Genomic DNA, 14829 nt, shown 5'->3' on the forward strand with positions numbered 1-14829 from the left:
AAGTTTAAAAACATGGACCTCAAAACCAAAAGGTTTTCATTAATAGAGAGGAATGTTCATGGTGTATTATCTGTTTACAAGCAAATCTAAGATCAAAAAAAGAAAGAAACCAAGCAAACCACCATGGAAATATTTCTGAAAAGAGTGAGTCTTCTTCAAGAAGAGCCTCAGGCAGGTCCTTTAGGAGGTATTCCAGAAGAAGGCATTGTTATCCTAGAAGATGACAGCTCCATACATGTCATTGCCCTTGAAGAACTTCCAGTGGGACAAGATGTGGAGGTGGAAGACAGTGATATTGATGATCCTGACCCTGTGTAGGCCTCGGCTAATATGTGTATTTGTGCCTTAATTTTTAACCAAAAAAATTCAAAAAACTAAAAAAGATTTTTAACTAAAAAGTAAAAAAATAAACAAATAGAAATAAACTTACAAATAGGGTTATAAAGAAAGAAAATATTTTTGTACAGCTGTACAATGTGTTTGTGTTTTAAGCTAAGTATTAAAACAAAGGAGTCAAAAGGTTAAAAAAAAATTAAAGTTTATAAAGTAAAATGTTACAGTAAGATTAATTTACTATTGAAGAAAGGAAATTTGTGTGCGGTGTTGATAAAGTCTACAGCAGTGTTCAGTAATGTCCTAGACTTTCGAGTTCACTCCCCATGCATTCACGGACGCACCCAGAGCAACTTCCAGTCCTGGCAGCTCCATTCATGGTACGTGCCCTCTACAGGTGTACCACTTTTTATCTTTTATGCTGTGTTTTTACTGTACCTTTTCTATGTTTGGACATGTTTAGATACACAAATATTTACCATTGCACTACAATTTCCTACAATATTCAGGAAGATAACATGCTGTGCAGGTTTGCAGCCTAGGAGAAAAGGCTATACCACATAGCCTAGGTGTGCAGTAGGCTTTACCTTCTAGGTTTGTGTAAGTACACTCTGTGATGTTTACACAATGATGACATCACCTAACAATGCTTTTCTCAAAAGGTATTCTGGTCATTAAGTGACGCACGACGGTATAGTGTGGTCAGATGACTCATTCCTTCTTCCCAGTAAATTGACTTTTTCAGTAACTAGAAAATCCATGTCTCTTCGATTCCTAACTCTTGAATAATCCTGGATGTTTTCTTGCTTTTGTGATTTGGAATTATCATTTTTATTCTCTTGATGAGTGTGTGATATAATTAAATATTTTGCCTTTTAAATTATATTCCAGTTTGACTCTGTTTTAATATTGTGCTTTGACGAATATAAATTGATAGACCATGAGAGAAAAAAGTGCCAACCTCAGCAGATACACTAGATCTTAATGTCTCAACATGGGCTTCATGTAATTTCCATCTTTTTCAAAAAGATGGAGCAAATAATAGGTAACAATGGTCTTTCTGTAAACACAAAACACAAAGCCAAAATGATATCCTCTCAGGTTATATTTTTTTGCTTTCTAGAATATTACCTCATTAACTTTTAAAACATGAGTCTTTGTTTTGTCAGTATTAGTATGTTTTGTACTGGTTCTATATCATTTCCATTCGTCATTTCAGAGTTTTGGGGAAAGCATTTTGGGAGATTTTTCCACCAAAATTTAGGATTCTTTACTAACATTCTTGTAAGCACAATAAGACTAAACATAAGAAAACGTATTGTTAGGTTGTAGTTTCCCACAGATCCTTAATGCTTCACTATTTAATGGAATGTCACATTAAGGCTAGATTTAAAAAGCATGTGTTTTGTATTATAAAATGCAATTTCCGGGGCCGGCTCCGTGACCGAGTGGTTAAGTTCGCGCGCTCCGCTGTGGGGGCCCAGGGTTCGGATCCTGGGCGCGCACACGGCACTGCTCGTCAGGCCATGTTGAGGGGGTGTCCCACATGCCACACCTAGAAGGACCAGCAAGTAAGATATACAACTATGTACCAGGGGAGGGGGGTGGTTTGGGAAAATAAAGCAGAAAAAAAAAACCCAAAGAGTGGCAACAGTTGTTAGCCCAGGTGCCAATCCTTAAAAAAAAAATAAAAAAATAAAAAAAAATGCACTTTCCATATAATTCTCTTATCTAAATTATCAAGCAATCCTTTCTCCAACAATATTTACAGGGTTTCTTTAAATAGATAATATGTATGATCATAAAAAGCATTTATGTGCAGTATATAAAATGTAAGCAATGTAAAAATGATGCAGAAGAAAGTTAGGTGACCATTGTTTCAGATACCTCTGTACTTTATATACATTTTTAAGTGATATTGTTCTTCCAGAGATGCTGTTTTGTAAACCTCTTTTTTTCAATGTAACTTTATATTTGTGGTTATTTCCATAAACAGATATAGGTATCCATGATAATTATAATGCCTACATTACATTCTAGTCTATGGATCTATTATAACTTAGTTAACCAATTAACAACCGATAACCTTTCACTATTTTAGATCGCACCATGAGCAGCGATGCCCATGCATCTTTGCAAGTTTGTGCTATTATTTACCGTGGCCTACTTCTCTAATATTGGAAACCCTGAGGCAAGAAGTGTTCGTATTTTAAACTTAAATAACAAATATATATTGCAAAAATGGATTTCAAGCAGACTGCATCTGTTTATCCACCTATCAGTGATTCAAAGACAATTCCTGTTACCTCACAGCCTGGCCAACACTGAAGTTGACAAGCATTTCATAATTTTTAATTTTATAGGCAAAAAGCTATGTATGGCTATTTCCTTGGATTTCTTGAGTTTTAAAGAGGTTATTTTATGTGCAGTTCACTGGTATTTCTTTTTGTGAAGTACCTATTTTTATCTTTTACCTATTTTCTAATTAAAATATTTGCCACTCTTTCTACTTAATCTTTTTTTTAACAATTCTTTATTTTGGGCTTTCTTGGATTTTTAAATTTTTAAATTAACTTTTACCTTAAATGATAAAAGCTGTCTATCTTCATCTCCATATTTTCTGGGATTGATCTTTAATCTAGGGCTTTCCAGAGCTATTTTTCTAGGAGAAACTAGTTGTTTTTAGATGTTTTACACATAGAAAGACTAGGATTGACTATGAAGTATAGATTTTTCTCTGATTTTATATTTTAGGAAAGGTATGTGAGTAACAGACTTCCTTTTTTTCCCCCATATGATAATATATTTCTATTATTTTCAATGACAAAAAAAAAAACTTTGTGTTTTCCAAGTCCATGTTTTACCTAATTTCCTCCCATCAAAAGTCCATCCATCTTGGCTCATCTTCTCCGGCATCTCACGTTAAGAGGACTGTGTTCATCCTGATTTTCTCTTCTTTGTAGTTGATTCAGTTAATCTGCCAGGATACCTACAGCATTCTTTCTTTAAACCTTTTCATGAACAACTGCATGAGGATATATCTCTTAGTTGATTGTCTTTCATTAATTTTTCCTTACCCAAAGTAAGATATATTTGTATGAAAACACATATATTGTTTCAGTTTAGGAAAAAATTATACTTATTGTATCTCGGAATATATTTTTTTTCAGATATGCCAATCAATATTCCTGGTCTTTATTTATTGCTTATCTTTTATACCCACTGTATAGGGTTCTCAAGACAAACAGAACCAGTAGACTGTCTGTCTGCCTGTTTCTATCATCTATCTATCTATCTATCCATCTACCTATGTAGGAGAGATTTGTTTCAAAGAATTGACTTACAGAATTGGGGGGGCTGGCAAGTTACAGATCCACAAGGCAGACTGGCTGTTGAAAACTCTCCAGGTGGAGGGAGGCTGCAGTCTTGAGGCAGAATTTTTCTTCAAGGAAACTTCAGTTTGCTCTTAAGGCCTTCAAATGATTAGATGAGGCCCACCATGTTACAGAGGAGGATGGATAATCTCCTTACCTAAGACTTATTTAGTATGAGTTTTGATTGGATAGTATTCTTTAATTTGAATTTGAAATTGTTGTGTTCTCTAATTTTTCAGTCAGTCAGCTGCCCGAGGGATTGAAGGTGGGGGCTTGGAACCAGATGTGGAAGCATTTTGAGAAATTTCCTGCCATATGTGTGGCTTCTAAATCAGTGGAAATCTCTCTGATCAGGGATCAAATCAAATAAAGCTTTTATTGGGGTTTCTAGACAGTGCCTTTTAGTGTTTTGGTCTATTTTGCTACTTTCGAATGAGCCAGCTACTGTGGCAAAATTTATGTGGATAGAACTTATGCTGTTTATGGCTATGTTTATTTGTATAAGGCATAAAATTGTCTATGAATAGGTTAATTTCATTATCAAAATTAAAGATATTTCTAAACTATGAATTTGTTTCTTGTCTTGAAATCTTAATCCTGGACATTATCCTTTTAGAAGCTAAGTGCAGATGAAGAAGATGGTGCTTATAATCATATGACCTCTCCTCACAATTCACACCGTGTCTGGAACTCACTGATAACACAGACCTTCAGAAAGTTAATCCTCACTTCTCCAAACGCCTGCCATGCCTCTAACTCCACACCTCTCTTGTGAGGATTCTTAGAATGAATCTATAAAAAGAACTCTACTTAAATTCAACATCATATACACAGATCTCCTATGGTGACACTGTCTGTTAACTCCAGGCATGCTCCTGCAATTTGATGCATGTTATATTGTTATGGTGGCTCCTTCTCAGAAGTGATGCTAGACCAATGTGGCCACCCCATCCCTCCCTTCCCCTGCTAACATTGCCTTTTTTAATTTTAATTCTTTTGGTTGATTTGCTGTGTTTTAAGGGATTTTTCAGCAAATGTGCACTATGCTGACTGAACATTTCTTTATTTTTTTCTAAAAACATTTCACTTTTAGAATAAACGCTAAGCTGGGTATGTGGTGTGATGTTAATTTGGAAGTGTCCAAGATGGTGCAAGAATTCCTAGACACTAATCCTCACTTTTGTAAGGTGATTTATAAAGTTCTATACAATAAAATCATTAACTTCAGAAAAATATTATTTTTTAAATAATATTTCATTGAAGGTACAAATGTTTTTGGAAACATAGACCTTTACCTGAGTTTATAGAAAGCAATTTAGGAATTATAGAAACTAACAATTATTGTTTATTAGTGACATTTCTACATGAACAACTCTACATGTGTCTAATCTTGATGGTAATTTTTTTGTGTGTATATTTATTTAAAGTTTAATTTGGAAATAAGAATGGTCATATTTCCAATAAATTGAGAATTATGGAATATCCAAAAATGAATAACTAGACTGTTTGGCATAAACCTCCTGTCCGGATGAAGTAGAAAAAGTGGGGAAGGGATGAAAATATAACATCAAAATTTGTGGGATCCAGTGAAAACAGCAGTTAGAGGGAAATTATATATATATATATATATGTATATATATATATATATATATATATATGAAAATAAGAAAGGTCTAAAATCAGTAACCAAATCTTCCACTATAGGACTTAGAGTCAGAAAAGCAATGTAAATCTCAAACAATTTATAAGAAAGGAAATAATAAAAATTAGAGCACAAGTCATTGAAACTGAAAATAGGAAGGAAATTTAGACAATCACCAAAACTAAAAGATGATTCTTTGAAAAGATCAATGAAATTGACAAATCTTAGCCAAATACAAAAACTGTACTTGAGGTTAGTGTAGCAAAAGGTGAGCTAGTTTCTTTAATTTACAAAGATTTTCTGTGAATCAGTAAAAACATAAAAAATTGCAATAAAAAAAGGGCCAAATGCGACTAGTTTAGTTCATGACCAATCTTTTTTTTTTCCTTTTTTCATGTTTTAAATATTTTTTTAAAAAGTTATTTATTTATTTATTTTTGAGGAAGATTATCCCTGAGCTAACGTCTGCTGCCAATCCTCCTCGTTTTTGCTGAGGAAGGTAGGCCCTGAGCTAACATCTCTGCCCATCTTCCTCTACTTTATATGTGGGACACCTGCCACAGCATGGCTTGACAAATAGTGCGTAGGTCTGTGCCCAGGATTCAAACCAGTGAACCCCAGGCTACCAAAGCAAAGCACACGAACTTAACCACTGCACCACCAGTCTGGCCCCACAAGATGATCAATCTTAAACCTAATTAAAGGCAGGGAATGATGGAATATTCTTCCACAACATCAACAGGACTGAGACCGGTGAGCGTACCAGGACTGTGAAGCCTTGGGGAAGATAGCTGCCCTGTCTGTACCTCTTGTTGGGGGTGCAGACTCACTCAGCACTTTCAGAGGACGTTTTGGCTAAAGTTCTTGTGTAGGGATAAGAGGACACAAGAGAATGTTTTGCACTCTCTAGAAATATTCCATAAGGATAAATGAAAAATAATTACAGAAAAATTCTCGTTTTCAATATGTCTAAATGTGAATGCATTTACACTTTGTTATTGAAATCCCATTTACAGAAATTTATTCAGTTAAGATAAAATTGCAGAAATACACAAAGATATATACAAGCTTCTTATTTCCGTGTTAAGTGAACATGGTAGTAATTATAATGTTCATCAAAAGTAAAAGTGCTTAATAAGCCATAATATAATCATATAAGAAATCCCGCACAACACTTAAACAGTAAAATAGAAGTTGTGGAGATTGGCTACACAACAAAGTGAATATACTTAATAATAAATTATACGTTTAAAATGGGTAAGATGGTAAATTTTATTTGTGTTTTACTATATTTTTAAAAAGTGAAGCATATTTATTTACATCTATATGGAAAAGAGTTTAAAATGTGGTTAAATGAATATTAAACTAAAAAACGTGTCATAATAGTGTTACACTATGATCTAATTTATGGATAAAGGGGGTGTGTGTGTGTGTATTAGTATGTGTGAGTACCAATTCGATCATTTATAGGAATGAGAAAATTAGCTTTCGGTTGGAAAAGTTTACGTCTTTTCACTCTTATTTTAAAAGTAGGAGCATGCATTACATTTCAAATTAAATTTTAAAAAGCTGGAAGAAACAAAAGAATATAAGGTTGACAGTATTCAATAATGGCCAATATTATCTATGACACAGGGAAATCAATGAAAAATATTTTTAACTATATTGTTTTAAAATTAACTCATGCCATTATAAATATTTTTGTATAGATTAATTTTAATTCATTAAGTAATAATGCTAAAAACCAACTTAGACATTTCTTAGGCCTCTGATACCATATGGAAAAGGAATATATTTTGGATGCTTTTGCCCTCGTTCTGATGTAGCTTCCTCCAGGATCTGTTGGATGATTTCCAGCCATGCTACTTAAAATAAATATCTATAATTTTTATTGACAGCAGCTATCTTTAAAATGTCAAATCTAATATGTGTGCAAAATATTCTAACAGGTGCAATAATGACAGCTTAAGTCCAGAATGAAATACAAAAAAATTAATGAGACCCTGTGATTTGGGAATATTTATGAAATTCTTGTTATTTTACCAGTTCAAAGAGGAAAAAGTATTTGTGTAAGGGTGAGGGATACAGGAGAAGATGACTTGCTCTTTCTGTAAGAATTCTGAAAATTAAAAGATAGTTACAAGTAATTGCCTACTGGATAGTGTCTACGAGGAAAGGTGTGTTTTACTTTTTAGAGTTAAAGTTTCAGAGCACAGTAGAATTAGGTCAGGACAGGAGGATGTTTCTCTTGCTGGAAAGAGTTTCAAGCAAGTGGTACTCACCTTGGCGCAGTCACACGGAGCCCTCAGTTGTGACTGCCTCCCAGCTTTATGGGTACAAAGGTGTAATATTGCCTACTTGTTGCCAGTACACTTGTTGCAGTGAAGCGGATTTACATCAACAAAGTGAAGTTGTCAAGATACATTCAGATGCAAGTAACAGAAACCCTAGAAGCCTCAGTGTGTGGCGTCTGGGACAGTCTCAATTCCTCATCTGGGGCCTAGGCTAAATAAGCAAATGACAGCAACAACAACATCCACCTTGGTACGAAATTTTCTTTCACTGTTCCCTGGAGTGTCCCCTAGAGGAAAATCCACACACCATAGCTAGAAAAGGAGCAGGTACAACCTAATGGTAATACAGTTTGAATTTAAGTGACGTTGAAGTGTGAAGGGATGACAGGTTTTAGCTAAACATTTATAAAAGATTGGGGAGTCATTTCGCCTGGAGATTCCCAAATCTTTTCAGCCTGGCACCTTTGAATTTGAACCTAAATCCTTGATTACTGTCCTTGGGACCAGATTTCACATCCTCAAATGCACTTTCCTCCTGGAAAGAGTCAGAGGAGGGTATGGCCTCTTTCCGGAGCAGCAGAAAACGCATCCTGACTCAGGCCATTACTGATGTCCCTACTGGGCCCTGCAGGGAGATGCTGTTTCCTCCTGACAGTAAAGGGTAATGGTTGATTCAGAGATATCCGGGAACCCACAGGCTGTTGAGGCTTAATTCACTCATACTTTCTTCCCTCTCCACTGTTACCAAGACTCAAATAGAACCTTGCTCAGTCCTGGAAAGTCACGAGTCAGCCTTAAAGCTGCCTCATGTATTTACCAAACTCTGTGACTATCAAAGTCCAACCCATATTTTAAGAAAAGAATTTGGTCTATTCCAACCTTAGAATTAGACTAATAACCTTATTAAAACTGACAATCCAGCAAGTAAAAAACAAAATACAACAAATAAAAATACACACACATATATACATACCTAATATCTCATATATGCTTACATGACTGAGAGAGAAAATGGTAAACATGAACTTAGATGATGTCATAAAAATGAAAAAAATCAATATCCCTTTATTTATTTATTTATTTATATTTTTAAAGATTGGCACCTGGGCTAACAACTGTTGCCAATCTTCCTTTTTTTTTTTTTTATGGATTGGCACCTGGGCTAGCAACTGTTGCCAATCATTTTTTTTTTTCTTTCTGCTTTTTATCTCCCCAACCCCCACTCTGTACAAAGTTGTATATCTTAGTTGCAGGTCCTTCTAGTTGTGGGATGTGGGACGCCGCCTCAACGTGGCCTGACGAGCGGTGCCATGTCCGCGCCCAGGGTCGGAACCCTGGGCCGCCGCAGCGGAGCACGGCGAACTTAACCACTCAGCCACGGAGCCGGCCCCTCAATATCCCTTTAAATACAGAAACACAAATCCTTAATAAAATTTCAGAATTTTCATTATAACAAATTTGGGTTTATCTCAAGAATGCAAGGCTAGTTTTCCATTAAAAAACAAATCAATGTAAATGTATAAGTGAGAAAAAATTATCCTCTCAAAAAATGGAGACAAAAGCATTTAACACACTCTTGATAAACACAGCAAACTGGAAATAATGTCTTCAGTGTAATAAAGTACAGCTATGAAAAACCCACAGCCACATTACCATAGGAATGAGACAATGTTTCCTCTGAAGAATGTCTGTTCTTGCCATTCAGTTAAGCATATTCAATGTTGTATACAGGTCAATAAAACAATGAATAAAATAAGGACATAAAGATTGGAAAGAAAAGTTAGCATCTTCCTCATACCCAGAAAACACACTTTGTCACATAAGGAAATCCTAAGGAATCTTTCACCCCCCTCTTATCCCAACAAAAATACTAGAATAAATAAGTAACTTTGGCAAGCTCACAGGGTAAAAGGTAAATAAAAATCAATTTTATTGCTCTATTATAGAAAAGAGCCAATGGAAATAGAAATTTTAAAAATACTATTTTAAATTAAGTCAAAACGTGAATATTTAGGTATGATTTAGGAAATATGTGTAAAATCTGTACACTGAAAATGAAAAAAACATTGCTAAGAGAAATTAAAGATGACTTAAGTAATGCCGATTACATGGACTGGAAGATCCATATTAACTTCATTCTCTCCAAACTGCACAGCTACAAAGTTCTCCCAATCAAAACTCCAGTAGAAATTTTCAAACTTATTCTAAAATGATATGTCAATTCAAAGAACCAACAGCAGTCCAAGTAATCATAAAATATAAGAACAATGATGGAGGAATTATGCTACCTGATGTCAACGTTACTATGTATACGGTTATAGTAATGAAGAGAGTGTACTTTTGGCATAAGAGTAAACAAATCAATAAAATGAATAGAAAGTTCATAAATGTTCATTTATACGGTCAATTTTTAGCCTAAGTCAGTTCAGTGGAGAAAGAAAAGTCTTTTTTAACCTATGGTTCTTGAGAAACTAGAAAAAGGAATGGCAAAAAATAATACACTACTATTACCTCATATCATCTACAAACACAAAATTCAGAAAGATCAATTATACTAAGCTCAAGAACAAAATATGGTGTTAGAAATATTTGGTGATAGAAATCAGAATTCTGTTTGCCAGGGGGGATAGAGATTGACAATGGGGAAAAGAAAAGTGTGATGAAAATGTTCTATATCTTAAACAGTGGATTGGTTACTTGTGTATATGCAGTTGTCAAAATTCATCAAAATGCACATTATATAACCTCTGCTTTTCCATGTAGGTCAATGTTATCTCAATAAAAAACTCAACTGCAAAAGAAGGTGCTAACTCTGCACACTTTTACTTACACGATACCCACAAGGAAATCTTGACGAATCCAAAATAAATGAAAAACACCTTTTGCAATTAAAATCTACTTTGGTTGAGTGGAAATATAAACCTCCTTTGAATTTAGCCAAAGAGGAAAAAAATGGCTCAAAAAAAGACGCCTTAAGAATTGAAGAATTGGCCAAAAAAATCAAATATTGAAAAAAAAAGCTTTTTCATGTCTCTGGAATACAACTATGTCTATGTGACATTAAAATCCAAGCGAAAAGTGAAAAATTAAAACATCCAGATGTTTTCTTTCAGACCAACAAATATTCTGATGTTTTCAGCTCTAAAGATAGAAGTCTTTGTATAAAGTTGTTGATTTTTATTGGAGTAACTCTTAACTACATTAGACAGAGATGAAAGAGTAAAAGGAGGTGCTAAAGTTACAATTAAATATTGGTGAAAGTTGACTTTGGGAAAATATTGTGTATTTCTGAAGTAGAAGAATCCAAAAAAAGTTTGTGTGGATTCAAATTAAAATGGATCAAATTTGTGGTTGCAGCTATGCTACTTATTTTTCCGAACTAATGTTTAGTATTTTATACATTTTCTTAGAGCTCATGAGATTATATTCTCAAACAATATTTTTATTTAAAAATAACTAGTGATAGGGGCTGGCCCGGTGGCGCAGTGGTTAAGTTTGCATGTTCTGATTCGGTGGCCCAGGGTTCACCGGTTCAGATTCCAGGTGTGGACATGGCACTGCTTGGCACGCCATGCTGTGGTAGGCATCCCACATATAAAGTAGAGGAAGACGGGCATGGATGTTAGCTCAGAGCCAGTCTTCCTCAAAAAAAAAAAAAAAAACCCCAAAAAAACTAGTGATAAAAGATTTGAAATATATTCCCATGTAGCTTTTGGACCTTAATCTTCATATTTGTTTTCTTACCTTTGTAAGAAGGCTGATCCCCATCCTCCCACCTCATGGAACAATGAGGATCAACTGACAGTATGTTTATGAATGAAGTTAAAAAACTATAACACTATGATCACTATATGTGTCATTCTAAATATTATCACTACACAGTTTTGAAGGCAGTAAAATGGTAGCAGTGCCATATAAATCTGTTTTAGGGGAATGTTTATATTTTTACCTATTATTTTTTCTTGTTTCACATCTATCATTTTTTATTATGCTTACAAACAGTGTTTTTGCACAAGTCTTCAAGATTCAGATAGAGACGTAGCGTGTTGCTGCTAGCCTTTGGTTGTCCTAATCTCTTATATTTATTTTCAGACATACGCCAGAACATTTCATTTTTTATTGAACTCTATGCACATTCAGAACCCTTTTGATGTTCAGGCTAGTTATAGATGGGCAAACAGCCTTCCTTGGAGACCACAGTTAGCGTTATCTTTTGTTAGGGTTTTAAAAGGAAGAGTGGACACTGAGCAGAGGGAGATTAACGTTGTGTTTATGAGGCTGGGCTCAGAGGCCAGTCTGCTGGGGTTCAAATTCTTATTCTGCCACTTGACTAGCTATAGGACTTTCAGAAAGAACCTAAGCTCTCTTTGATTCAGTTTTCTCATCTTTAAATTATCTTTGATTGTAAACATTTCATATTGTATTTTGCAAATTAAATGTGTTATTACATTTAAAATGCTTAAAAGAAGGTAAAAAAATGCAGCAAATATCAGCTACTTTTATGAAAAATAGACACCATCATCAAGTATCTTAAAAATATAGAGGTGAAAACAGCGGCAGGTAGGAAAAGATAGACCTGTAGAAGGAAGTTGATTTTCACAGGAACTTTAGATTGTTGTTGACCAGGATCTAGGAGCTTCAATATACCACTTAATAAGAAAGCAACTGAGTCTGGCAGCACATTTCTAGCGCAAAGCCTCCTAGGGGATTATTGGAAGCAATATGGCATTAATAGATGAGCTGATATTTTTCTTTTTAGTGATTTGGCCTCACTTCTATGTGGAATTAAATAAACCTGTAACCAGTTTGAATGTCAATAAAATAGAGAAATAAAAATCAAAATGTTAATTTTTATGTTTTGGTATTTCATAGCTACTAATCAATGATCTTTTTTAAAAGCTATTTTAAGGATTGCCTTCAAGAAGGCAACAACATACTGAAATATGAAATCCTCATCTTCATGTTCTTAACTGAAAAGAACAGGCCACATCACACCCATAAACACCTGAGAGGTTTTCCATCCTTTCCCTGAAGCATTTAAATTCCCTGGTTCTAAGGCTACGTATGAGTTAGAAATGCAATTGATCACAGGGGTGGATATTGACTGTAGACACGCTCGATGTATTAGAGGATCAGGCTCAATACTTATGTTGTTTTTTCCTTCTGTTTCACTTTCTTCTATATACATATGACAGATTTTGGTTATGAGGAGCGTGTGTGTGTGTGTGTGTGTGTATAATGGATGTGATAATCTAAGCTGAATAATAAAAAAGGAAATGTGGAATTCCCTTGAATTTACTGAGAAATCAATTTGGCAAGCCGAATACAATCTTCCATACGAACCTACTGCTTCTACAGCATTTCTTTCTTTCTTATCCTTAAGAGTGTGTTTGAGATGTCATGGGCATGTTCTTGGGCAAACTGGACACAATCAACCACCTTTTTACTCTCAAGATCATGGGACTTTAACTACTTCACAATGTTACTATGTACTGTTCCTTTCTTGCATGTTATTCCAAAACACAATTCTTCAAAATAAGTCTCCTTACTGATATGTTCCCATACTGATAGAGTATATGCACACAGAAATTATCATTGAGCTGGGCAACTAAATAAATTTGAGTAAACTGTCCCTCAGTATTGCTTTAACAGTTGAGCAATTGTGCTCCCCCTGTGTGGTCTGCAGTGCATAGGTATAACTTTGTAAGAGCAGCTGTGAAAACAGTCTGCCTTCCTTATGTTTAGATACCTATCTGGGATCACAGAATAAGGGAGGAAATAAAAGCTGTAAAATGTAATAAAGGTAGAAAATATACGTTAGTTATACTTCTCCTTAATCCTAATAAGAAAACCCAGATTGTACACTTTATTTTATCCAAAAGAATATTTAATATATCACCTTTTTAGAAACCATATACACTTGCATCATGTTTCAATACCCAAATGTACTCTTTTCATGGCTTAATATACAAGTGATACAATGCTGTAACTTCAGAAAGTGAGGAGATATTTCTTCTATATAATGATGCTCAATTGTAGGGCAATTTTCTAGATTTGGACAGTCATATAAAGCACTGTGGAGGTGGTCTGACATTTTATTTTAATCAAATATTCACTTTTTATTGAATCTCCTGTCTCTTTATGCTAAATTAATACATTTGATTTATACTTGAAATATGCAAAAATGAGTTGAATTCACTCAGCCATGTGTTCAGGTAGACTTCAGGGGGGATAGGAAAGAAATTGAAAGTAACACATATGCATGTAGTAGAAGTTTCATTTCTTTCCATTTGAATTAAACAATTGACAAACTGACAGTTTCTGTTTCATCACTTTGTATTTAGGATAAGAAATAGTTTGCAGAGCTGTTTAGTTTTTGGACAAAGACTCTATATTTGTGGAACACAATATTTTTCAGAAATATTTCGCAAGGAACATATTTGTGGAAACGCTAATCTAGATTATCCAGAATATTTTGTTTGGTGAAACATTTAAATTTAAATATGAATTTACTAAAAGAAAAGATAAAAATAACTTTAAAGCAAACATTTGCTGTATGTCTAAATTTAAATAAATTCAGACACTTTTCTCATAGTAGAAAAATATCAGAAACATGTGGCATAGGACTTTGAGCTTCCCTGAAATAATGAGAAATATCTTGATAATTCACATATCTCTTTATAATTCACATGTTTTAACCAGGAAATTAGACAGATTTTTGGAAATTATAAGAACGCTATCATATATTGAAAAACATTTTTAAATAGAGTCTTTTTCGCCGGAATAAATATATTATAATAGTAGATAAAATATTTAGGTGGGTTCTTGGCTGTTGGCATAAACTGCTCACCTGATTGTAGGAATTAAACCTTGGCTAGCTAGTGCAGAAAAAAGAAGGGAGAGAAGTCCAGTGTATAATTCCTGGAAGGTAGTTTTGTTAGGAAGATGCACTAAAAAGAAACAATGACAACAAAAGCACTTTTGATAATTGAGGGAATGGAGTTTAGAAGAAAACTAAGTGTCCATGGTTAGTAGAAGTATAAGAAGATAAAAAAATAGGTAATCCATGGATTAGAAACAATGGCCTCTACACCAAGAGGATTAGGATAAAACGAATTCCTAGTGTTTTGCAAATCTTCTGCCTCATTTAGATTTCTTTTGCACCTTATGTCTAGCAAACAATATA

This window comes from Equus przewalskii, chromosome 2 (genome assembly GCF_037783145.1).
Source record: "Equus przewalskii isolate Varuska chromosome 2, EquPr2, whole genome shotgun sequence".
Taxonomy (NCBI): Eukaryota; Metazoa; Chordata; class Mammalia; order Perissodactyla; family Equidae; genus Equus; species Equus przewalskii.